This window comes from Balaenoptera physalus (assembly GCF_965194825.1).
Source record: "Balaenoptera physalus genome assembly, chromosome: 1".
In the NCBI taxonomy this organism is placed as follows: Eukaryota; Metazoa; Chordata; class Mammalia; order Artiodactyla; family Balaenopteridae; genus Balaenoptera; species Balaenoptera physalus.
In genome coordinates, this window is record NC_138882.1 from 104411806 (window position 1) to 104439281 (window position 27476).

General features: G+C 36.1%; 1 pseudogene across 1 annotated transcript; it reads right to left on the reverse strand.

Moving 5' to 3' along the window:
• On the reverse strand, positions 1-27058 carry LOC309640195 (large ribosomal subunit protein eL43 pseudogene; annotated as a pseudogene). Its single transcript has 2 exons — positions 27029-27058; positions 1-8188 (listed from the first exon to the last, which is right to left on the reverse strand). The product of its transcript is annotated as a large ribosomal subunit protein eL43 pseudogene (transcript).
• Positions 27059-27476: the final 418 nt, after the last annotated feature.

Genomic DNA, 27476 nt, shown 5'->3' on the forward strand with positions numbered 1-27476 from the left:
AGAGTGGCGTGTATGCAGAGTGGTCTCTGGCAAAACCACAACCCCATTTTTATTTCCCTGGAGCCTCAAAGTGGAAAATTCAAGGAGTATCATATGTAAAGAATTGAGCCAATGAAAATGTTCACACAACCAGCTTGAGTGGCTTTGAGGGCACGCACATTGGTAACTATTTTGCACCAGCAGTGCCTTTCATGGGGGTACTTGGACCCTCAGATCTTCTTCTCTAATAGCCATTTGCCACCACGGGTGGTGTTTGGGCCATTTCCCCTTTAAACACCCTCCCTGCCTTCCCCAGTTACTGACTATAACTCTCAAAGAAGGGAATGAATCATAAAACCAGTGAAGACTCCACCCTCTTAGTTCCCCGATCTGAAGGGGAAGAGGGTGACTTCTGCGGGTTCTCTACCAAAAATAGGGGGCCGAAGGCTGGTGGTGGGTCCTTGTTCCTCTCCTGGTCTCCCTCTGGCTGCTGCTCACCTCTATCCCCAGGCGCTGGTGTCTCGGCCTCCCCCTTGTAGGGAGGGCTGCCCCTGCCTTAGTCCTGAGGCCACCTAGACAGACAGCAGGCTTCTCACTTGCTGCAGTGTCAGAGCAATAAAATGTGATGCTTGGAGTCCCCCCAGGGAGCTGCCTGTGGCTTTATTAATGAATCTGGTTTTTGGGTAGTCAGGGAAGGAGACAACTTCGCTTCAGTGCAAATCTCCATCTTTCAGGAGCCATGACTCAAAAGAAAAGGGTGCTTGGACTTTTGTTATACACACTTGCTTTGTGTAAATAAATGTTTACAATTTTATATTAAAGATGGAATAAGCATTAGAACTTCTGACTGTATATTTTTTACTTTTATAGATTTTAAAACTATGATCCTTTATATATGTGTTTTGGGGGGCTATAAGTTTTATGTCAAACAGTTGGTATTGTTAACTTTTTACTGTCATCAAAGTACAAAAATTCCTATTAATTCCCTTATTCTTCCACTTCCCTTAACTCTGGTATACACCAAAAAGAAATCTTTACTTTCCTGTTTTATCATTATAAAATAATAAAAGTATTTTGCTAGTATGGAAAAAAAATAATGCAACATATAATCATATAGTCAGCCCTCAAATTTAAACGATACTAAAACATTGCCATATTTGTTTTAAAGAAATAAAATGTTAACGATAAAGCTTGCCTTACTCCTCCATATTATTATATGGGTATCTGTTATATTATTTTCTGAGTGATGAAAGTATATACTTATTAACAATTCAACTAAAAAAGAAACACCCCTTTCAGACTCCCCCATGAACATTTGGATGTGATATGATAGCAGTAAGTTACTTGAGGGAGTTCTTATATGAAAACATTTTTAGCGAGACATATTTAATCCATTTGTGTTGCTTAGTTTAAATAACCTGGAATATGTGGATTTATGGGATAGAGCTTTTTGGAAACCAAAAATATAAACTATGAAGCCCCAACCTTAAGTATGTCCTCTGAGCTTGCCCTACACTTAGAAGGTCTGGTACTCCAAAACCAAGATGTGTCCCAATGCATTGAAAGGGGCTTTTTGGAAGTTGCATCCGATAACTTGGTGCCTTCCAAAAGCAGATGCTTATACACCTCTGGGTGATTTTTACTTTTATTTCTCACTAATCATTAGTAAAGTTTGGTTTGGGGTAAGATCTATGATTTCTGTGAGTCTTCTCTGATAATTCAGCCTCTTGTATCATTGCAACTTACAACCAGCCCTCATCAGCAAGTAGATTATGTTGAAGCAGAACCTGCTCACAATAACAACAATGAAAAGCATAAATATTTAGAAAATATTATAATATAAAATATATGATACTCAAATAGTTAATCCACAAATGTTCCCTGGAAAATATAAAAGACTTGAGTAAAGCAATAAAGAGATTTCTAGAATGAGAAGATTGAACATTATAAAGATATCACCTCATGTTAAATTATTTAGCGATGAATGTAATTTCAATAAAACCTGATGCTGGATATTAATTTTACTTGAAACAACTATTAATGAATGCAAATAGAAAACAGAATAGGAGAAGATAACAAAGAAATCTATAAAAAATTATTCTTACCATTTCCTACCAAACTGTCAAAACCTGACAGAATACTGGCCATTCTAGCTGTTTCTAGCAGGTAGTTTCAGTGCAATGGCTGAGATGCTGTTTAAAGATTTAGTAAAAATGGTAGTCCTGAAGAGTAACTGATGGCAGTAAAGAAGGATAATGTTAATTAATCACCAGATCTAAGGACAATTGTGAACTATGTTTCAAAAACCAGGATGCTTGTAAAAAATCTCAATTTTTTTTCATATGAATGCACCTAGGATTTACTATCAGAGCATTAACAGTATACCTTAGAATTAGGCCCCCTAGGTTAACAGTGTACTGCTGATCAGAATACACATGTCTCAACTCAAGCACCACCTCTCTCAGGTCACACCCTTTTGGAGATCCACAAATTGGGTTATTTGGACTCCTTTTCATTAATTTAGCACATGAATATCCACCTATCTTAGCATGTATCAAGCAGTAACATGTCTGTTTGTCCTCCTCTGTCAAGGCACTCTGACATCTTGGGGAGCAGAGGCTATTTCTTTCAAAAATTGCTTTCATTAATATATTCTAATGCTCAGCAGAGTGTCTGAAATAAAATAGGAGCTAAATAAATTTATATTCTGTTAAACAAACGCATGAATGGATAAACAGCAAGGAATTATCATTTCCAGATTCTAGTGGTGGGCATGATATAAGCTTACATTTCCTTCTCACAGTAAGACTTAATTATACATATTGTTATCACATTTTATAGAAGAGAAAACTTATGCCAATAATTAGCTGCTTAAAGTCATTTGAGTTTCAACCTCATGGTGATTTGGAGTTAAACCACATGATTTTTAAAAATCCTTAATAACATGAACAAACAGAGGAACTGAACAGATAACCTCCCTCAAACGGATTTTAAAATATAAAGGAATTTAACAAATAATAAAGTAGGAATGTCAAATTAATGGGAGTGAGTGATAATATTTATTATATAACATTGAAAATATTGGCTTGAAATTTGAAAAAATGAATTAATTTAAATAATTTCACACCTTTTAAAATAAATTTTAATTTGATTGAAGATTACATTTTAAAATCAGCAAATGGAATTAAAAGAAAAGCTATATGTCTCAAATGTTTGGGTGAGAAGGTATTAAAAACTGAAAGTGATAGAAATTATTAAGAAAAATATGAACAATTTGGCCAGATTGTTTTTATTATCTATTTTTTACGTTTTTTTAAAGAAAAAATTACATAGAGTAAAAATGTATAATTGCAAACATGTTGGTGGAAAGTTGCTGAAAGAGGATTTATTTTATTTATAAATAATAAAGTATACAATGTAGATGTGTCAGTAAGTTCTTGACAAGATACTTTACCAGAAAAGCAGACATGAATTTACAGGCTAGTGAAGAAAAGTTTCAAGTGGGAGATGTAAGTGAGCAAAAGCACAGAACTTCAATACTGTGTAGATGTGTGAAGTAAATAGGAAATAATAATAATCCAGGCCACCAAGTCATCAGTGTTAAAGGAAATGCCAGGGCCCAATTTAAAAAATTCTTGTCTTCTTTGTTAAAGTAATAGTACCACAAAAAAAATATATTATGAAATTTATAATTACAAACAACTAAATGCACATGCAAACAATTAACATAAAGGCAAATGAAAATGAGATAAATAAAAATGAGTAATCCTATAAGGAAAATATATCAAGGTAGTATGTCAAGGAAAAATCCTATAAAGATACAAATATGTCAAGAATGAAGGATAAAATAATATCCTTTAATTAAACACTAAAAATGTATCTATGAGATTCTTCATTATATCATATATTATTTGTGGAATATAGGTAGGATGGAGGAAACATTACCAATTTTTTACAAGTGGATTCTTGAATACTATTCAAATATTCTCTGTGTTTCGATAACCAGATAAATGAAACATAAAGACATTTTTCCTGAAAATAAGAGACGCTATTGTTATCAGTTCATTTATCATCTCAAGTTCTTGTAAGCAGTCAAAGCAGAAAATCCATTTCTGTCTTGTGTGAACAATATTCCTTCTACCTCTGTCTTACTTTTGGCTGGAGTCTCTGCAAATTCATGTGAAAAATTGGTTTGTCAGTTTTACACTTCAATTCTTTGGGTTGCTGCTATAAAAGGACAGGTAATTTGCTCAGGGGAAGAGCGGAATCTGTGGCAGTAGTTGTCATACTAATGGGTAATTCAGAAAACCATTGGTGCTTCAAACAAGAGTCTCTGATATATAAATACGTCATCATTAGGAAATAGAGAACGTACAATTGAGTATGTAATAGAGAACATACAATAGGGTCTGTAATAAGTATCATTTGATATTCTGACAAATTATCCCATGGCTTTCACAGGCTTTTCATACTTGTCTTATGTCAGATTTTTTAGAGAATGTCCAGAGATAGAGATTTTTATGTGGAAAGTCTATTGGAAGTACCCTTGGGATCAACACGTGTGGAGTCACTAAAGTGGGCAGATTTGACCTCACGATAAAACTGGGAGTTCTAGAGCTGGTATGGCCTTTCATCTTTATCAATCTCTGAAGGAATCATTCTCAAGATTCCTACGTTACGTGAACTAGTCTTTGGATGTGGCAGCTTCTGAAATAGGAGTGTGGCCTTGGGTAAAGCAGCTCTCTTCTACTGAAGACAGTGCCCGGAGAGGGATTCAGCTAAGGATATTAGCATCACTCACTCACAATAGCTGGGGAAATGAATATCTCAGTGCCAGAGGAAAGTTCTGGGTGGTGCACCAATGCATCAACTTCAGTCCACGTTTCATGATTGATGAATTCATTTGCTTCATACAAAAGTCCTGGAAATATCGCCTCCAGTGTTTTGGTCAGTCTCTTTTCTTGAATAAACGTACAAGGAGAAAGTTAGTGAGACCTGGGCCTCTAAACTTGTTCTCAAGGCCACACTTGAGATTCTTTGCCTCTTGTATTAAACCTGAACAAACATTTTTGGCCAACCTGATATATCATCAGAGTACCAAAGTTTTCCCTGCCCCTATTGTGTACTAACAGCCTGCCTGCCAAGATGGTAATTTTTTTCCCTTGCTTGAAATGATCGAATGGCAGCTTAAAATTTAGAGGGACACTTGCTGTGCCCCTGGTGGAGAAATTCTCTATCTGGGACTGGACTCTAAATCACCAGAGTTCAGTGTTCTGGTAATATACAGCACACATTCCCTGAAATGGATCACTGAGTATGATAATAAACAGAGACACCCCTACCCCAACCCTTACTTCCTGCTTCCTGGGGAAAGAGCATCATATCATTATCATTAATACAGGGTGCATACCATGTCCTGAAGAATAGCACTCTACCTTGCATGGCATGATCTCCAAAAGGATAGCTCAGCTGAACCTTCAAGAGATCATTTTTGCATTTTATCAGCACAATGTTCTGGGTGGCACTGAATGTGATAGAGCCAACAAATCCCAGATTCATGTGTCCACTGCGGCACCTTTTTTTTTTTTGCTGGAAAATAGGTCTTTTACATTATGAGGGACTTTGTATAACAGGGAATATTATGAAGGAGTCTGTGTCAGTGGATATAACTTTCTATAAGTCTTTGATTGATGGTGCTGGTTAAGTTCTTGTAGGCAGGAAAGGCAAACCATCATTGGAATGCGTGTTAGACTACTGTAAAACAATCACACATTCCCTAATAAAAGTGTGGTGGCAGTTGCTAGTATGGTTAGTCACACTTCTATAGATTCAACTAGTAAGGAGACAAGTCAGATAAATTTAGACATTTTACTACTCATGGTGTAGCAGGTGACCCACAAATTCCACTGGGGCGATGTGGATGGGAGTCCAGGTGGATACTGTGCACATAGCGGGACCGTGTCACAGCTGAGGAACACTGAGCTTAGAAATTACCCATTCCTATAAGAGGGGTACTGGCAAACCTGCCTATATTTCCTTCTAGAGTGAGACTTCATTCTTACTACCCTGTAATGTAAGTAAGCAGATCCCTGGGAGGGGAAGAGACAGTTTCTATCTTCTGGAATGTAAATGAACCTGAGAATTGAGTGCTAATATGTGGGCATAAAGGAAGATGAGAGAGTTATGGAGAATTGTTTCCCATCGATACAAAATAGGTTTTATTACATTCTCTTGGCCAAAATTTCAGTAGCAAAAGCTTTTACCTGCCAATTTCTACTGTACTAGCTCTTTTTCCCCTGGCCAAGGACCCAGTGTAGGGGTTATAATAATTATCAAACATGTCTCTTCCAATTTTACATTTAGAGTTTATATCTCAAGTGAACCCACTGTCGGTTTAACTGAACCAAGTCTCCTTTAATTACCTGGTCCCTATGCATCCTCCATCTATATAAAAGGACTTGAAAACACTTTGTGTCTATGGATATCAATGTCGAGTTGGATCCTATGTCTTTAAAATACTTGAAAATGCTCCTTTCTGAAGTGCATGGTTAACTAAATATAAGGTTGTAGTTATCATTGGAGCAGTAATGGGGAAAACATCACTACGCACATTTGTTGTGTGTTCCTCCTGGAAAGGTTCCACATTAGATTTTGCTTCCTCAGAGCACTGCTAATTTTCAGGTTTCCTAGGAAACTAATTTTGAATCAGGAACATAGTTGGAATGCCTTTAGCATCAAGATTGTTGGAAGTAGTCTTTAGCAGAAGGGAGATGTACGGGTTTCCTATTGCTGCTGTAACAAATTACTATAAACGTAGTGGCTTAAAACAACACAAGTTTCTTCTTTTATAGTTCTTTTACAGTTCTCAAGATGAGAAGTCCTAAAATGGGTCAGAAGGGCTACATTCCTTCTGAAGGGTCTAGGGGAGAATTGATTTTCTTGCCTTTTCTAGCTCTAAAGGGAACCTGTATTCCTTGGTTCATGGCCTCTTTCTCCACCTTCCATGTCAGAAATATAACATCTTCAAATCTTTACTCTTCTGTCATCACAATGCCATCTGTGTCTGACCCTCTTATTGCCTTCTTATAAAGACCCTTGTGATTAAATCGGCCTCACTCATATAATCCAGAACAATGTTCCCACCTCAAGATCCTTAACCTTATCACATCCACAAAGTTCTTTTTGCCATGGAAGGTAAGGTATTTAAGGTTTGGGGGATTAGGATGTGGACTTCTTTGATGCGCCATTATTCAACATTTCACAGTCCACCCTCTGTGATATCTCAATGCATAACACATGAAACTGTTGGTAATTAATGATATTTTCTTTGACATCCCTAGTAAGTCATGATGGGGAACAAAGTGGATGGTTTCTGAAACAGCACAATTTCCTTACAAGTGAAATAATAATGAATCTCAAAATGTGGTTTAATGACACACAATTCTTTAAACTGGTGATACTTATTACCGTTTTAGCACTGCAATGTTTATATTTAATCATTACAGTTTCTGCAAATGTTTCATAATGAGATATGATTTTCACATCACGTTTGTTGTGAAGCTTCTTTTATTTTTGAACTTATACAATAATAACTTAAATTTAAAAAACTTTTTCATAAATAACAAGTAGCTAATTTGTACTTAAATTACTTTTTCTTATTACATTTGTGCCTCTTTTCTTGTGTGTGGTTCATAAAACCCTTGTTCTTTCTGTAAAATAGAGTAGATTATGAAACAGATATATTATTTAAACATTAGAGTTAAACAGAATTAGTTAAGTAGAAGTAAATTTGGGGGTGGTTTGAATTTTTGAATTTTTTTTTGTAAATTTACCTTTTCCTATAATCACCCAGTTCTTAGTGCTTTTTTATGTTAATTTTTGTGTTACAAATATTAGTTTTTTGTTACATAAATTAACCCATTATTATAGGCTAGCAAAGTTCAAATGGTGGCACTTCTACTGGTCCTTCAGTTCCTTCAGTCTTCTGATGGACGACTTTACTGTGACAGCAGAAGTGGTGTTATAGGTCTGGGCACCACCAGCTACCATTTCATGCAGGAATCACGATGCCAGATGCCCACAGCTGGTCTCTTCATCTTGATTTTGCCACCGAAGGAGCAAGTGTACTTGGCGTGCTGGCTGATTTCTTCAGCATTTTCCAGAGGGAGGTACTATAATGGGTCCCATATTTACTGAAAATTCCGGACTTCTTTATGCGTTAATCATGTCTCTCAACAAATATTAAATATTTGAAAAGAAGGTGAAACAACACCCAAAGAAATGGAGAATCCATTTTAAAGGAGTTTCCAAAATATAAGCAGTACTTTTTATAATCATTCTCTATTCTGCACCATTAAAGTAAAGATAATAGATTCTCCATGTGAGTGACCCAGAGAAGACCACATTATCCTTATGATAATGCTGCAGTGATGTATGCAAAATATACTGCTAGGTGAGAGGCATATGGTTTAATGGATTGTCTGATATATTGATATTGTTATTACCTTCGATTTTGATCCTAAAGTGAAAGAGAGCTTATAGATCCAGAAATTTGGTGAACTTTCATAATATGTTCATGTTTATAGTTTTAGTTTTTTTGACTCATAAACTAACTTATGCACACTAGAAATATTTGGGTTTTCTTGTTTTCTAACTTTTTGATTAAATTTGAGGTTAAAGAGTTGAAACTGGTAACATTTAAAAGCCATGTCAGGAAAAAAAAAAAGACTTCAATTTCGACAGTGTGACTAGGAGAAAGTTTAGACTTCTAGGCACTGGGAAAATGCTGGAAACATAGATCTAAACTGAAATAAACGCATGTACACTTTCCATATTCTTACTGTCAATGAAGAAACATAATTTTCCTTATTTTATATTAAATGGAATGGTTCTATAAATAACTTTTAGAACACGTATCTTCAAAGTTTCTAGGCAAGAAACTTTCAAAGGCAAGAAATATAATGAAATTTAAACCCCAAATAATTAAAATACTCACATCTTTTAGACACAAATTTCGACTTTTAAAATTATTACAGAGAATTATATTACAGAATATATATCATTTTATATCTGCTTAAAAAATCAGTCTAAACTTGTGTTTTAACATTTTTACTAATTAGATAATCGAGGTTCATAATGATCTTAAAATACAATAAGTCCCCTACATACAAATGAGTTCCGTTCTGAGAGTGCATTTGTAAGTCCAACAAAGTTAGCCTAGGTACCCAAGTAACACAATTGGCTATATGGTACTGTACTGTAATAGGTTTATAATACTTTTCACACAAATAATACATGAAAACAAACACAAAAAATAAAGAAAACGTTCTTAATCTTACAGTACGGTACCTTGAAAAGTACAGTTACGGTACCTTGAAAAGTACAGTACCAGCTACATCCCACTGCTTTTACTCTTGCTTCTGGACATCCTGGATTTGAAATAAAAATGCTATACTACCATACTATATACAGTACTGTATAGTAAAGTACACAAAAGCATGACCACTTGTAGAGGATGTGCGCACGTGACAATGTACACCAGACATGTAACCTAACTTATGTGATTGGACATGCGAATGCACATTCAAATCTTTGAAAGTTCCCAACTTGAAGGTTTGTATGTAGGGAACTTAATGTAATATAACAAATAATTAGCATTCAATGCTCTACGGCCTCCATATCTTTTTCACCGGGACTGATGTCTATGGCTTTGTTGTGTTTTGGGGCCAGTTCAATTCCATAGTTATTTGATAAGTGTTAAAATATCACTTCTAACTTAGATATGTTAAGGTTATGAGAGAAAGTATGTGCTCTGCTTCATGGAATTGAGACCAAAGTTTTGCATAAATAAACCAACTGGAGAGCAATACAAGATAAAATTGAAAACAAAATAATAACTGATATTTATTGAAATATTTATATTGTTCAAATATAAAATGCTTTATAAAGGCTATATCATAAAGTATTCAAAAATTACAATGGGCTTTCAGTTCAAACAGTCCTCAGATTCACTTTCTGATGCGCCTCAGCCCAAGCTGTATTGCCTTGGATGGATCACTTATTTTCTCGCACTTAGCACACTGTATAATGTTAATCAATACATGCCAAAAATTGTATTACTGTTAGTGCTATTGTCTCTTTTAGGATAGTTTTGTTAACGTTAGTATTATAATTAGTATTATTTTGTGTTTTGGTATGTTAATCTATTCAGGAGTTGAATAAGTTAAAGGAGATAACTCTGAATGAAGGTTTTTCCTGGCAAAGGTGGTTATATGTTTCTTGTAGGACAGATAAGACTTGAGTAAGCAGATAGGTACATGCACTTTATTGAACAGTTAATCATTTTGTGAGCACATACTACATGCCAGGCATTATGTTAATTCCTGAGAAAATCCAAGTACAACGATGCATGATCATTTTATTATCAAGGAATTTATAATCTGGGATAGAATGACATAAAAGAATCAAGAATTAAAATGCATAGAGTATATTCAGGTACTATAGGAGCACAGATAAAGTGTGTCACTATTCAGATGGCTGGCCAGGGAGTACTTCTAGAAGCAAGAGGGATGGATGAGTTTACACTCAGGAAGAGAAAACAATCATGTGATGAACAGATGAAGCTTAGGAGTCCAAAATAACTGGAATTAAAGCAGAAGATTTGTTTCACAAAGAATTTCATTTGATAGATGTAGTTTGTGCATGATCTGAGATGTGGAAAAGAGAGTATAGACACCGGAGTGTCAACGGGACTAAAAATTTTTAACAAAATATCTGAGCATTACACTACAAACATCTACAATTTTAAAAATTCTTATCAAATTAGCTCCCAAAGAGAAAGGAAAGCCTATTATGCAGCTCTGTAGCTTTGCTACACCCTTCAAGAGAAGACATCTGGAAGTCACATGCATTTAGGGAGCTCGACTTTTTCAGCAACACTGGCCTATGTTAAAGTACCAATAGGTATTTTCTTAACTCAAACAACAACTTTCTCCTGGCCATTGTTCTACAGTCTGAATGCATTTTAGTGAATTAATCACTTAGCTAATAATCTCTTTGAAATGTAAAATGGAATATTTTTTTAATCTTTTTTTTATGTCTTTATTGGAGTATAATCGCTTTACAATGTTGTGTTAGTTTCTGTTGTACAACAAAGTGAATCAGCTATATGTGTACATATATCCCCATATCCACTCCCTCTTGAGCCTCCCTCCCACCCTCCCTATCCCACCCCTCTAGGTCATCACAAAGCACCGAGCTGATCTCTCTGTGCTATGCAGCAGCTTCCCACTAGCCATCCATTTTACATTTGGTAGTGTATATATGTCAGTGCTACTCTCTCACTTCGTCCCAGCTTCCCCTCCCCACCCCCCCCCCCACTATGTCCTCAAGTCTGTTCTGTACGTCTGTGTCTTTATTCTTGCCCTGCCACTAGGTTCATCAGTACCGTTTTCTTAGATTCCATATATGTGCGTTAGCATACGGTATTTGTTTTTCTCTTTCTGACTTACTTCACTCTGTATGACAGACTCTAGGTCCACCCACCTCATTACAAATAACTCAATTTTGTTCCTTTTTATGGTTGAGTAATATTCCATTGTATATATGCACCAAATCTTCTTTATCCATTCATCTATTGATGGACATTTAGGTTGCTTCCATGTCCTGGCTATTGTAAACAGTGCTGCAGTGAAAATTGTGGTACATGTCTCTTTTTGAATGATGGTTTTCTCAGGGTATATGCCCAGTAGTGGGATTGCTCCGTCATCTGGTAGTTCTATGTTTAGTTTTTTAAGGAACCTCCATACTGTTCTCCATAGTGGCTGTATCAATTTACATTCCCACCAACAGTGCGAGAGGGTTCCCTTTTCTCCACACCCTCATTTATTGTTTGTAGAATTTTTGATAATGGCCATTCTGACCAGTGTGAGGTGATACCTCTTTGTGGTTTTGATTTGCATTTCTCTAATGATTAGTGATGTTGAGCATCTTTTCATGTGTTTGTTGGCAATCTGTATGTTTATGTTCAATATTTCAAAAATAAGAGTTGGTTGCTTTGCTTCATGAATATCAATACAATTTGAACCTTTCAGCCTTGTGTCCCATGTGGAACAAAGTAGCACTCTTCCTCTTTCCCTTTGCGTCCTCATATGTCAAAAGGACCTTAAAAAATAAATCTCTCACCATCATCAAACCTCTGTGAACATCGACAGAGACAAAAACTATAGGAGATATTATAAGGGCAGAAAAGTTTAGGGGACAAATTGTTCTGAAAGAATTTAGAACACAAATATCAGTCACGATCACATACTTTTAAGCATCTATATTACAAGAATATAACTGTACCATGAAGTCAGTTATATGACTTGAATAAATATAGCTTTGAAAGAGTAGGAAAATTTTTCAGTTTTCTTAAAGCAGGTAATATTCTATCTCACATATCTCAGTAATTTGATTACTGCAGACAAAGTAGGGCCTTCAGTACTACATGAAGGATTCCCGGCTTTACTGATGTTTTTATGCATTTCAGTCTCTCTCCACACTAAGATACCAACAGAATTTTACACTCTTCTCACCTCGTAAAGTGATCTTATTTATGGAGAAATTGTACCCTGCTAACAAAAGTCCCATTTTAGTGGCTCATAGAGAACAATGGGTTATTTCCTGATGGACAGGAAAAAGCATAGTGAGGAGAGCTATGACTATAAAATTAAGGGGAATGTGGCAAAAATTTTACTTGGTTAAGCAGATGTATCATTTTATAAAAGTTCCAAATTTAAGAAGTACAAAATACAGAATAGAAGCTATATAAAATGCTTTATTTTGTGATTGCAGTACATACTGGAAATTTTCTTATTATAACATTGCATTTTGCTTAATATTCTACAAGATACCAGTACCAAAAATTATTTCATATGAACATCTGCCACCAATGCATTTACTTTCTAGCATTACTATGATTAATTTCGATTATGTTATTTCAGCTTGTAGTTGTCATAAAATACTTTAGTTGAATTCGAATGAAGAAATATATATTACATCATAGAGAACTCATTCCAGTTACAAAACTACAAGGGGTCACAACATATTTTACACTAAAGAACACTAGAAAGAAAATTAATGCTTTTTTTTCATGTATATAACTATGCTGTAAAATACAAAAATGGCCTAATGCATCTACCATGCAATATCCTTTCTACTTTATTTTGTTTGTGGGACATGTGCATTAGGTCTTCTAAATTTGTTTTCTGTGGGTTTTTCAAAAAATACACTTATTTGAAATTTGCAAACACATTATTTTAAGTGAATTTCATATTTTTACTTTTTCATAAGAAGGAATTAAAGTATGAGCTACACTATCAGCTTGTATATTGAAATACTTTGTGAGTTAAGATAACATTATTTCTGTTCATATGCAGTGTTGTTAGAATTCTGATATGTAAAAGTGGGTTTTCAGCAGCTCAGGCAGATTCTTGGGGAGACAGCAGGAGGTAGGTCACAGACTCAAGTTTAATAGTTCACCTAGGAATAATCAGGTTGATCTGTAATCCAGAAGGGTATTTGAGTATTAAGATTAATTTTGTTAGATATATTTATTTCCATAGATTCAAATTTGACCACATCTGCTTCAATATTTAGTGGCTTAAGAACCCAATTAGTAATTCACAGGATTCAGTGAGCATGAGACTGAAGCAGAGGAATTGGTTGATCTTGTGAAATTTTCTCTCTATGCCATGTATAGATCCTGCTATATTATCCCTAGTATATGAGAAAGTAAGTGACCGGGGCACTCATATCACTGTAGAGAATACTTATTTTCCATCATTGTGTATACCTGCTCACAAATTATTTGATTAAGCTTTTACAATGCCCTATATCCATCAATAAGATAAAAATTTCCTGTCATTTGACACTTCCTTTGGACAACTATTAATATTTCACTGCATCCTATTTTTTTCCATCATTTATGTATTAACTTAATAATCCTTTCTCTAGGAAGGCATCATAACCCCTATATTATGTTTTAAATAGTGTTTTCTTCACTCTTCAGGAATTTAAAGTCCATCTCTGTATTATTCTTAATATAAATATTCCCTTTAAAATATATTGATAATAAAGAGATTATTTTGTCACGTGTGAAATTATTCTAGTTGTGGTTATTTATTTTGTTTACCCAGTAGTGTTTTCAATGAGACCAGATCAATGATCTTTATTTTTAGAATAAGCAAAGAAATTACCAGAAGAAAAATAAAATATAATTAGAAGGATAACAAAATTTATGTCTCTTGATTCCAACTTTTTATGGTAATTATTAGTTAGCTTTACATTGGGAAATTTAAGAGAGACTTTTAAAAATTATTTGGTCACTCCTTACTCTATTTACCTTTATATATGATTAAAGTAATGTTAGGGCTGGGAATATAATATTAAAGAAGACATAGACCCCGTCATTATCTTGACACAGATTTAAAAATCGGAAAACTACATTTACTAAAATTAGTGCATCAAGAAGTTTAAAACAGTTTATGAAATGTATGGGTGTAGCTGCAGTTCCTATCCAAAGCAGAGATAAAAGAAGATTCCAAGAGGAACACAGCAAATATGATAAATCTAAACCTCTTAATTCTAAAAGGAACACAGCAAATATGATAATTCTAAATGGGTAAATGGCATTTAGTCAGGCATAAAAGTGGGGAGAAGAACCTGGAAATATCAGAGGCAAAGTCCTGTGGATGACACAGTTCGTCTGGAGCACAAAGACCTGTGTGGTTGGAATGCAGACTGGCAAGCAGAAGAGCTGAGAGGAGACATAGGAGAGAAAAAGGAGTCCGACCATGAAGGATATTTTAAACCATTCAAAGTCTGCCTATCTTTTAAGATTGTCCAAATGAAGGACCAATCAGACTAATGATGTTAATTTTGCCACCTATAATTCAGAGTACCTCGGTGTAGTGGAAAGCAAATCAGCAGGCACAAAGACCACACTTGATTTCATAATCAGTGGTTGGTTTCTTTTCTTACATATCAAATGTTCAGTTAACCTCTTTTTAATGGATTCTGTATGCACTATGAGGTATAGAGGCACAAAATTTTTAAAGTGTTGAGTTTGATGCATCTTTGAAATATCAGAATATAGTTATTCAGTTCTCAGTTGTACGTTTGTGCATGAATCTCAGAAGAGACGTCTGGGCTGGAGGTAAAATGGTGGAAATTCTTGGAGCATCTAGGAGTCTGAATAAATAAACCCTGTATTTTCTGCCTAAACTTGAAACCAGTTGAAATAGGAGTCACCTTTTGATATCACAATGTAAGGATATAACCTAATTGTACAAGTACAATGGTTATTTGAATAATAATTAAAAAAAAAATAGACCCAGATAGCCTCCCATTATTTGGCAGTAGTTGAAGTCCATGGGTTTCCCCCATGAATGTCTACCCTGCTAAGCTTATCATATGGCTAAAAGGATATGAGAATGTATTTCTTCTTTGAGTAAACAGATCCCAAAATGAAGGAGGCAATGCAAACCCAGTTGTTTTCCCAAAACATCAATCATATAAGTTACTCCTCCTATTTTAGGCAGAAAGAGACCAACCATTGATCGACTGAAAGTTCCTTCACATGAAAGGAAAAGTCAAGGGTGCAGGTATTAAGTATTAAGCTCATAACAGTGGAAGTGAGCTTGTGATTGGTAATTCAAGTTATGGAAGTGATAAACTACTGGGAGAAAATCAAATAAGAATAGAAAAAAACTTAACCTTAAATCATATTATAATGCAATGTAAAAAACACATTAGTCCATGTTAATGGACTAATGGAGAGCATAAAGAAAGTGTGATAGCCTCAAATTTGTATATAATCAGTACCTAAGAGAATACATTCCTGTATCTCAGCCCCTTAAAGTTTTCCTTAAGTATTTAAGCCAGTGGACTTGGAACTCAAATGAATGTCTTTAACAATATTATTTATCCTTTAGTTAACTATTCGGTTCAATAAATATTTATTTAGTGTCCACTATGCTTTAGACACAGAAATAAGTTTTTGAAAAAATAATAAATATATAAAACACACATTTTCTTCCATTGAAAAGTTTAATGGGGAATTAGGACAAACAACAAAAACAAAAAAATGTATAATATTTTAAATATTGTGATGGGATGTATAAAGTATTGTGTGATCACACAGATAAGGAAGACCATGTAATTATTGGAGGACAGGATATGCTTCCTAGAAGAAGTAATTTCTAAGGAGAAATTATAAACTATTTTGGTTAAAGGAAATCATGGAAAAAGTCAGTGTAGTGTGGGAAGAGTGTCCTATATGAGAGGAATGATTTGGCTCTCATTGGCCAAACTCCACTAGAAGCCATGGGACCCCAGAGCTGCAGTCCACAGAGAGCAGCCTTCAGCAGACAGAGCAGGGTGGACAATGGCGAAAAGCAGCTTTGGAAGGATAAAAATCATACTACCCAGATAAACGTAACATGCATCAAACTGCTTACCTTGACTCTATTGGCACTATTTTCCCTCAGGAATCAAAGAGAAGCCTTGGGCTTCCCTGGTGGCGCAGTGGTTGAGAATCTGCCTGCTAATGCAGGGGACACAGGTTCGAGCCTTGGTCTGGGAGGATCCCACATGCCGCGGAGCGGCTAAGCCCGTTAGCCACAACTACTGAGCTTGCGCGTCTGGAGCCTGTGCTCCGCAACAAGAGAGGCCACGATAGTGAGAGGCCCGCGCACCGCGATGAAGAGTGGCCCCCGCTTGCCGCAACTAGAGAAAGCCCTAGCACAGAAACGAAGACCCAACATAGCAATCAATCAATCAATAAAATAAATAAATCTTTAAAAAAAAAAAAAAAGAGGAGCCTTTTCCTTTACCCTAGTCAGTACTCTGGTGCTTACGCAGAGAAAAAAGTGCAATTCAACCTCCAACTTCCAGGGAAAGAAAAGTGTCTAAGATAATGATAACTTGCAGCTGATCTGTGGTGGCTCTGTGCCACCAAAGAGCTTACTAACTCTTGACCAAGGTAGGAATGAAATGTTGTATTAGTGATTTATTTTGTGCTCCTTAAAGCCCTAAAACTCCCCTGGAGCCATTACAACGTTGTTTATAGAAATGTGTAGCTCGATAATGTGTAACTGATTTAACCAGTTATGCAATCTAGTTTTGCTATGTGACTGATGGAGTATTAAAACAAAAACAAAAACGAAACCAAAACAAAAAGCCCTCAGTAAGGTTTAGCCTCAGCTTCCCTGATGCCAAGATATGTTACAGATATCTTCAAGGTTTGTGATGTTGAGATGAAACATGTGCTGAGAGAATGCGAGGAGACCTTGCAAATCTTTGCCTGAATGTCTGGGACCTCCTTGATGTTTGCCTGTGTTTTGTTTCTCCTGCTCTATAGTGCACATTGCCTTTAGTAAAGCCTCACTGGAGGCTTTAATAAAAGCCATTTTGTGTGGTCACATGAGCCTTTTCAGTAATCACATGAGCCCTTTCAATAATTCAACCCAAGGTGAACATAATGCAGTTGCTGCAATGATATATAATAATAATAAACATCTTTTCATTGAATAAATGAATCAGTGAATTAATGAGTGAATAAATGAATAAGGAGTGTCAACTATTTTGTACAGATAGTAAGTGCACAAATGGGGTAGATTCAGTGAGTTCATAGGGGAATTTATTATTATTAGCATTTAGGTGATTTTAAATCCTGTTGCTTATTCCTTTCTTTTAATGATCTCACGTCTACATCAAAGAATATATATAAAGGATCATAGTACTGAATTTTCACAAAAGTTTTATTTATGTGTTTAGCAGGGTGGTGCAGTAAAAATAATTTTTTATAATTTATTACAAACTAAATAAAGTTTCAAGGCACATATAAAATAATGTGAACTGTCTTTGTCACCGTTTATGTAGGCTAATGTCAGATGAAACCAGGACTCTGATTATTAAATGTCACGTAACCTCATGGTGCCAAATCTTTGCTGACTCAGTTGTCAGGCTGACATATATTCTATCTAATACAGACTGCCCATAGTTGGACTCACTAAATGCTTTCCATGCCTCTTCTCTACCATTCATTCTTCAACCTGTCTTTAGAACCTACCACCTGCCAAACCATGAGCTAGATGTTGGTGATACAATAATTGAAAACAAACAAAAAAACATATTTCCTATGCTTGTAGAGTAGACTAGTGGCGGATACAGTCGTTTTGACATATAATTTCTATATAAAATTTGAAATGAATGAAAATGAAATATGTTTTGAAAGTAAAGGGTCCTCAAATTCTTTTCTGAACCAAACTGGCCTTGCTTCAGCATTGCCCCATGATTGGGTCCGGTATTTCTGAAAAAGGACCCTCCGCTTTGCTCAACTTGGCTTCCCTGCACACGTACTCTGAGTTCATGGACTCACAGATCATTCTGAGTTCCTCCTCTTCTTGACTCAAATCTCCTTTTTAAAGGAAAGATGATTTAAAATCTCTTCTCAAGTAACTCATTAGTTCTTGCTATTGGAATAAATGGATTTAATCTATTTGCTTTTAATATGATTTAAAATTTTTCAATATTATCTTTTACAAAATAAAAGCAGATATATACCTAACAAACTTTGTTAACAAAGTTGATGTCTTTATTCATAGTTTAGGTATGTGTGATTGAAAGTGAATTCCTTTAATTTCTGGATTATAAGCAAAAGATCTCTTAGAAATTTGACACAAGACGGTATGACTGAAGGCTAAGGATAATACCTGGAAGTTGAACTGAAACATGGAAGGAAAAGCAGACAAATAAGTATCTGCCAAAAGTATACATAGGAAAATGCATCCAGACAGGATCCAGTTTAAAAAAGAATAAACCTAAATCCAGGATTTAAGAAGTAGGAACTTAAATACTATTGATGGAATAGAGTGTGGGTTTCTTTTTAGTTCCTTTGGATGAATGTTGATATACTTTGTCCTACTATAGTCAGATACTTAGATTACCTTTCCACAAAAGAAAAGCAACGTTGAAACCATGTTCCAGAGTGGCTTGCACCTGCTCAAAATTGGGTTACACAGTATTAAAGGTTTAAACCATATAAAGAAAAGTTAGAGACTCTTCCATGTTCAAAGCTTTCCCCTCAAAATGAGTATGATTAATAACTTCTCTCTTTTGCTTTGATTGTTGCATGTTTCAATGTTATAGAAATTCAAGATAAGATCTTAAGGTGTCACATCTTTTCTCCATATGAAGCTGAGAAAATCTGCCTATGGTATTGATGCTGGGAGGATATCTGAATCACATGTTTGAGAGCTAGGCTTATTGTTCTAAATATAATTTGACAGTTAAAATGGAGCTGACTAGAGAAAAAGCTAGGATTTACATTTCATTTTAAAACTCCTTAGTGAAAATATGTAGTCAGGACAACTATAGACTCTAAACTGCTATTTTGATTCCAATAATGCCTGGTTCCAAGATGTCAGTAATCTCCCCAAGGATAATAGAGTGAATACATAATTAATATTATCAAAATGTTAAATATAGTATTTATCACTACATTGCTAAAAGAACCATAAAGATAATTAAGGACAAGTCTCTAAAGGCAAAAAAATAAATAAATAAATAAACAAAAAACAAAGAAACAAAAAAAAAAACCCTCCATTTCTCATTAATTCTCTAAAGATATTTTAGTCTCAATTATATTTAGAGGTCTTTAAATGTGTGTGCCAAATGTGAATGATATAATTCTGTACATCAAATGCTTTGGCTGCATAAATTGTAAATAGATGGTTTAACTTTAAATCTTTAACCTAGGGGCCACTCCAGAAGCCTGTTTTGCTGCACTAGGCCTTTGGCCTCCTGGAAGGCATTAGACTTCCTTCCCAAGAATGGGAAGTTCACTATTTCTGACCTTTGGGAGGTCCAGCCCCTGCATAGCCCTTGGGCCAGAGCCTGATCCCCCACACCTGGCTTGATTACTGGGTGAGGCACTGCTGCACTGTGACTTGACTGAGGCATCGAATTGGGGTTGGTTTGATAGGTGATGTGAGCCGGACTCCCCCTCTGAGATGAGGGGTCTCTGGCACTCAGGGGACCCAGGTGTTTCTCATTCCAGGACTCCTTTGCTGGTCCATACAACTTCCGAGTTCTCTCCAGATCTGGCTTCTTCTAGGAAAAATGGTCAGGGCATCGGTGCCTTGAGCCTGATTCTGCCTTCCTCTGAGCTGCCCCTGAATGCTCAGTGCACCCTAGCCCAATCTCTCCCTGCCCCTCCATCCGGACCCACACTTACTCTCCCCACTTCCCACCATACATGAAGCCACAATGTGCACCCTGTGTGCTCAAAAACAAAAACATTTAAAAAACTTTTTTAACCGTTCTGAATTCTATATAATGGTTTTGTCTGTATATCTTTGTGATTTTAAGACATTATGAATAGCATACCTTGAGAGTACAGACAAGATTCACCTAATTTAGGGAGAGCTGGCACCTTGTTTGAAGGACAGGCTTTGGTAAAGAAACAGAATGCAAAGTGATTCTAGAGAGAAAGTGTAGCCAGCACAAAGACAGGAGATGAGAGAGTTTCCTATATTTAGGAAACTGCAATATTTGGCACATAGTAAATGCTTAGTAAATATTTGCTGTTATTATGGTTTTATTTTTATTGAAATTGTTTTTATTACTACAGCTGGAGAGAGTGTATGGGAGACAGAGAAGTTAGAGATCTAGCTAGAACAATAGTTGAAGAGCAAATAACAGACTTTAAGAATATTATACATTTCTACATAGATTTTGTAGAGCAGCTAAAAAGAAATGCATAGCGTAGTGAACTGACCAGACACCCTGTAGAAGGCTGTGGTGGAATAGACAAAAGTAGAGTAGAACTGCTTATTATAAGTTTTATTGTAGTGATCTAATAAGACAGTAATTGTAACAGCAACAGAGAGGATTGGAGAAGGTATTAGTATTTTGGAAGATAAATGAAGGAAGGGGATTAGTTTTTTGTGAGGGATGAAAGAAGGAGAGGTAGAGGAAGGAATTATGAATGAGTTCCAATATTCAGGGTTGTGTAAGTGCATAGATGATTCTGTTACTTATAGTTATGGATACAGCCCAAGAATTATCATGCTTAGGGAAGAAGGTGTACATTATATTTTGATCATGCTTATTTTTAAGTGCCCAAGTGACCTCTAAGGGAAGACATCATCTCTGTGGATATAAGTACAAATTTGGGGAGTTTTCAACATATAAAAAGCTCTTAAAGCCATGAATGTGACAGCGTCTGTGTAGAGGATGTAGAGAGAAAAGTAGGAAGACTGAGAGCTGACCCCCTCCCTAATACCAATATTTATTTATCATAGAAAGAGTATTGAAACTACACACACACACACACACACACACCCACACCCAGAGCTGAAAAGCAGTAAAAGAAACAAACTGGACAGAACACTGCCCTAAAGCTGACATAGAACATTTTGAGGAAAAAGAGGCAAGTATTTTCAAATACTGAAAAGACAAGGTAAGGACTGGAAAGTGTGTACCAGACATAGCAAAGAGAAGAAACTGCATTTTCCTTGGAAATGTCTGGTTGAAAGATAGTAAAAAACAGCCATTAGTTTGACCAAGACATTCTCAACCCTAGTAGGGACTGCATCAGCCTGGAGGAAAAGGAGCCTTTTTATGCTGAAGGCAGGGATAGCTATTTGAAATCCATCTGCCAAGAAATAGCACCATTTTCTAATTGACACTAAAGCTGTCTTATATGCTAACAGGGGGTCTGTTGGCATATTCTTTGTAATTATCACTGTGGGAGTGGATGAAAGGATATAGATTAAAATAAAGAGATGGAGAATATGAAAAGCAAGAATAAATCAGGCCAAGGCCAGAACTCTGGAAAAGAAATATTTAAGGGGCACATATAGAAATAAAAGATCCAGACAAGAAAACTGAGGAGAAATGCTCAGAGAGATAGGGAGAAAAGAAGGACAAAATAACATCCAGAAGGTCAGAGGTCACCTTGGGTGTGATTTGATACCCATTTGGAATAGCATTTTCCATGTAAATTAATCCACATTAAATTAATTTCCTCCTCTTTCTCCACTTTTCAAATTGAATGCTTTCACCAGCCCAGACAGCTCTTTGCTGACCCCTTTTGATATTTGCCTGCCACAACTCCTGCAGATTACAATTGTGAATTTAGCTCAACTTTAAAAAGTCAGAACCTGGCAGCTCATACTGATTTTTACCATTAAGAGCCTGATTGCTACACTCTTCCCTTCTAAGACATGTAATACTGTTCATGAATCTCAGTCACCTATGGTTGTGCTAATCCCTGCTATTTCAAGTTCTGCTCATTTTTAATTTCTAGTGGTATCTCCCACAAGGTTAACATCAGTGAAGTCTTGAGTGACATGAATGAAGCAATCAGGATATTAGATTTCCAGGGGATTCAAAATTAGTCTAACTTATATAGGCCTGGTATCTTTGTACTTGGAGAGAACTCTAGATATCTGAGCACCCACTGAAAAGTGCCTCCAGAGAGTGTGCACTTTATTGAGATATGGAACTGTTATGGGGGGCATGGGAGTGTATCTGAACATGAAATAATAATCTTCTGAAGCTCCTAAGCCTTCCACTGCCCACCACCCAGAAAATGAGGTTAAGAGAGTTACTATTATTGTTATAACTACTGACACTTGTTTACTGAGATTATAAGAATAGTGTAAAGTAGCTGTTATTTGTAAATCTCCACTGATAGACAACATTCATTCCCATTTTACCACTAAAATTAAACTGGAAACAAGGTGTGTTCATTGTTTTCTATTTTAAATTAAGATATTAGCTAGTTTTGTCTGAACCCTAAAAATATTTTGGCAGACTTAGTATTTCACCAGACATTCAATTAAGGATTGAATATTGCTCTTGAATCATTATCGTTATTTATTTTTTTAGTTCACAGCAATGTATTTCTCACAGAACAAAATAGCCTCTTCAGCTAACTAGAAGGGCAAAAAGCCAATGGAAAAAAGTCACCAAACTGTGTGCCTTATTTCACCCTCTCTCAGCTCTATACAGACATTTTTATCCTTCTTTTAAGTTATCAGAACCAGCAGAACAGATTTTTAAATAGTCTATCTCCAGCTGTCTCCTTGTTTGGATCCCTGGATGATTTCTCTATGTGAAATGTCTTTCATCTTTTTTCAGGTGAAAGGTTTATTTGTAGATTTTCTACAAATGAAACCAACTAAAATCTCCTAAGCTCAGAAATGAAGCTTGGAATCTTTTTGAAGGAGGCTGTCTCCTCATAGCTGCTTAGCTGTGGAGCACTCACTGAGGCTCCGGCACCCACCACTCAGACAAGGGGCAGGTGCCAATTAAAAGAAAGCCAAGCAGGTAGGACACACATAGGCAACAAGGTACCTCTTCCCTTTACTTTGCCAAATAGATACAACCTGGCCAACGAAAGAGTGCTAGGTGGAACAATGACACTCTTCACAGGTTATCAGAGGATATTGGGCCAGAACTAAACACATATGATCAAATTTGCCTTTGGTCCCCTAGATTCTTCTTATTTCCCCTTTTCTGCGCTAGCATATTTCTCTGTTCCCATAGGACTACTTCTGGCTTACCAATGAACTCATCATTTCCCCCTTCTTTTCTCATTACAACCTGTTAATCAGTAAAAAATGATGATATATTCATTCATTCACTTTAGGATGAAAATTATGCATAAGGTTTAATCTCTTTTATGGTAATTTGTCATTTTGTATGGGATAATATTTAAGGCCAAAGTAAAGCATACTAATAATGGACTATCTGGCAACATCAACAAAGCTGAAAAAATATTTGGGGAACATTGTAAATTCCCCAACATTTAAAATTATTAATTTATTCTATACATAAATTGTATACACACATACATAATGCTAAGTAGTTGTGTGCGTGTGCATGTGTGCATGTATGTGTATGGTAGTGATGGTAATGGTGGTATGCAAAATGAGCATTTGGCAATTTATTTCAGTAAAAACAATTCTTAATATTCTGAAGAGAAAATACTAAGTGGTGTCTCCTTTAGTTAGAGTTTCTCTCTTTCTATATTAATTTTCACTGACTTTCATTTCAGTCAGTATGACATATCCGACATCCTAAATGACCTTCTCACTGAAAGCAACTAAAACCACTCAGTAAAATACTTTAAAAATATTTAAAAATGGAACGCTGTTCTGGCAAGAAAATAAGAAGTTCCAGGAGGCTAAACACAAAGAGATCAGGAAACCTGGGACTTGAGCAGGAGGCGAGAATGTTCTGAAGGTGGCTTTGCATTGAGGGTATCTGCCAAATGCTTGAGCAGCAATTACACAGGGTCAGATAATTGAAAGAATTCATAATACTCCATGGGGTATATACTCACTAAGGTAAAATATATGGTACAGCAGGGGAAAGAAAAGCACAGGCAAACGTCAGACTGGTCCAAGACATATATACAGCTCCCAGAGTCCTTTCTTAATTATACAACTCACACTTTGTCATCAGATTGTTAATCACTACACGGTGGGGAGGGAGACTGTACCTAGGTCTCAGGGGCATCTTTGCTTCATTGAAGGAGGAGGGCTTTTGCACTCCTCTGTTAATGTAACAGCGAAATCCAAGAGAAACAAACAGAAAGGAGGTGCAAACCATCAATCTGTTCATTTTCTATAAACAATGCTGATAAGCTGGTGCAACTTGCCTCCTGATTTGTCTCAAATCTCAGCACAGAACTACACTAATCATTAGTTAGTACAAAGTAGTTAAGTTTGGCCTAGGGTCACACCAAGCCTCCAGGCACTTCTGGAAGTAAGCATGAGTTTGCTACAGATTAGCTGAGATTACTTCTATACTTACACAAGTTACAATTTTTGAGGACTCTATGGGAATCAAAGGACAGAAGGTAAAGTCTTGGGTTAGGCAAACTTGTGGGGAATCTAATAGGAAACAATTTACATTTAGCCGGAACCCACATGTTACATTCTCCTTGTAAGGATGAAATAGAAATACATTGGACATATGTAAAGAAAGAACAAAAAAAAAATGTGTCTCAACTGGGCCCTTGGAGGAAGGGAGAAAGTCTTTGCTGGGGATTCATAATTTTATGACCCTCATTTGAATTTGTGGTCTAAACGTGGTGAAACAAAAATTTATTTCTGGAGGAACCAAAATAATTCTTTATACAAGATTCATTCCTTCATACAAACAAAAACCAAAATAAATCTCACAGTCCCATGAGCTCTAGAATCACAAAGCACACAAGGAAGCAAAGAACAATGAATGTTAGCCATCAGAAATAGCAGGCAGCAAATACACATATACTTAAGATATTGCAGTTTATTAGACACAGGACATGAAATAAATATGTTTATTTTGTTTGAAGAAACAATGTAGCTGTTACTTTAAAGATACAATATGAGAAAGAAACAAAATGTCATAAAAAATTGTCTGCATCTGTGGGCAGCTAAGAGGGGAGCCAGCGGCCTGGACCTGCCTCCCTCAGTGTAGCTCCGCCCCACAGGGCCCCAACAGAGGCTGAACCTGGGGGCTCTGAGCCCCAGCACAGAGTGCATTTTCTTGTAGAGATCCTCTGCCACATAGCAGAAGAACATACAGAGGGTCTAGAGGAAAAAGGAGATAGAAAAAAGTGAAAAATAAATTAAGGGACTTGGAAGAGTGAAACTACTCAACACACCTATATGGAATTTTAGAAGGAAAGAGCTAGAGGATGGGGAAACTCTATTTACAGGGAAAATGACAGAAGAGTCCAGAACTGATGAGAAAATGTTTAATATTTGGGCATTCCAATGAATTCCAAGCAGAATAAATAAAAGCAAATGTCACTTATAAAAATGTAGGTAGCCAAAGTATATAGATGTTTGCTATTTTATCAAAACACTTTCTACTAACATATAGGTTATATATATACATCTGGATTCTGCAAATGATAGAAAATATAAAATGAATTACTATTTCATTAGTCTTAGCTGACCTTTTTTCAGTTTGTAGACTCTTTGCTTCCTATGCAATAATCACTTGTGAACAAAAACCAATATCCAGAGTTTGTTGAAGTAAAAATATTTCAATTGCTTCCTTATCAATATTCCACTTCTCAGTAGCAGGGTCAAAGACTTTATTCTCACAGAGCTGGGGGAAGAAATGTATTTTTTAAAAATTCACACAGAAGTGGAAATGACTTGTCATTTATCTTTTCCTCAGAACAGGTTTTATTTGGAGAGGAAAGCAAGATTTCCCTAAATGCCTTAAAAGAGGTTAGATAGTGACCAAAGCCAGCTAAGGGGTGAGAGTGGGGTGTGCTAGAAGAGGAAGGAAGGGATATTAAATGGAAACAATATTGCCCAGGAGACAAACTTCTTTCAAATGTTGGCCTGGGGATTAGTAGATCTGCAATATTTAAAACAGGATAGTCACTGATGCTCAAAGCTAAGCTTGCTAGGTTCTTAAGAATAAAGCTCGCTATACTATCCTAATATAATCTTTGCATTGGTCAAGTGATAGAGAAAGCCTAACTTTAATGCCTTGACTCAGAAAAAGCTAATCTTTCCAATCAGTGCTTTATTTCTTAGCAGATAGTGTCACTGTATCACATAAGTACCAGGAATATAAATGATTGGTTTTGCGTATTATAACTGTTAACAGCCTTTGCTTGTCAAAACTACAGTGTTGCCCATAGTACTGTCACCACTTATTATTAATTTACCTTTCAAAAAGACAAAGGTACCGCATATACTAAACACAAAGCTAAAGTGACAGAGTCCTTTTTGCAACCCAAATAAATATATCACTGTCATTTAGCAATCCTCTGTGTTCAGTCGAATTTTTTTTCTAGCACTACTAGGATGTTAAGGGAGGGTGAAAATAGAGACAGCTCATTGATGTCCCATGCATACATCTATACCACTTTAATCTTGCACGTAAAAAGGTCAAGCATAAAATTATTTGCTTGGAGCAGCTGTCCTCAGAGATTCGAATTAACATAGATAGAGATTACCACAAGGAAAAAAGTTAATTTTACCTTAATTGGTTTAAGCCGGGTCCCATCCATACTGAGAGGATGAGGTTACAAAAGACTAGAAACTGCTAGGTTGACAGAAAGGGATTAATTCATGGGCTAGCGTCAGGTTGTTGACTAATAACATATTGATCGTATCTATAAGATATGCAGAGCGTCTGTCAGGAAGAGAGACACTTTGGAATTGAAGATCGCTAGCCTATCTGACATGATCAAAGTTAGATTAATATTATTAAGGAGCTGCAAGTGAGCTGCCTATTGCCTTAGCAACCACAGACATTTTCTACATGTGTCTGGGACTGACCATCATGAACAGTAGCGGTACTTGTCGGTCAGAGGGAAATGACTGATTTGTGTGGCTGCTTCCCCCCGCCCCTTTTTGTCTTTAATATGTCCCAGCAGACATATTGAACTACCACGGTTTAATCCTAGTGGAGCCTGCAGGTGGTAT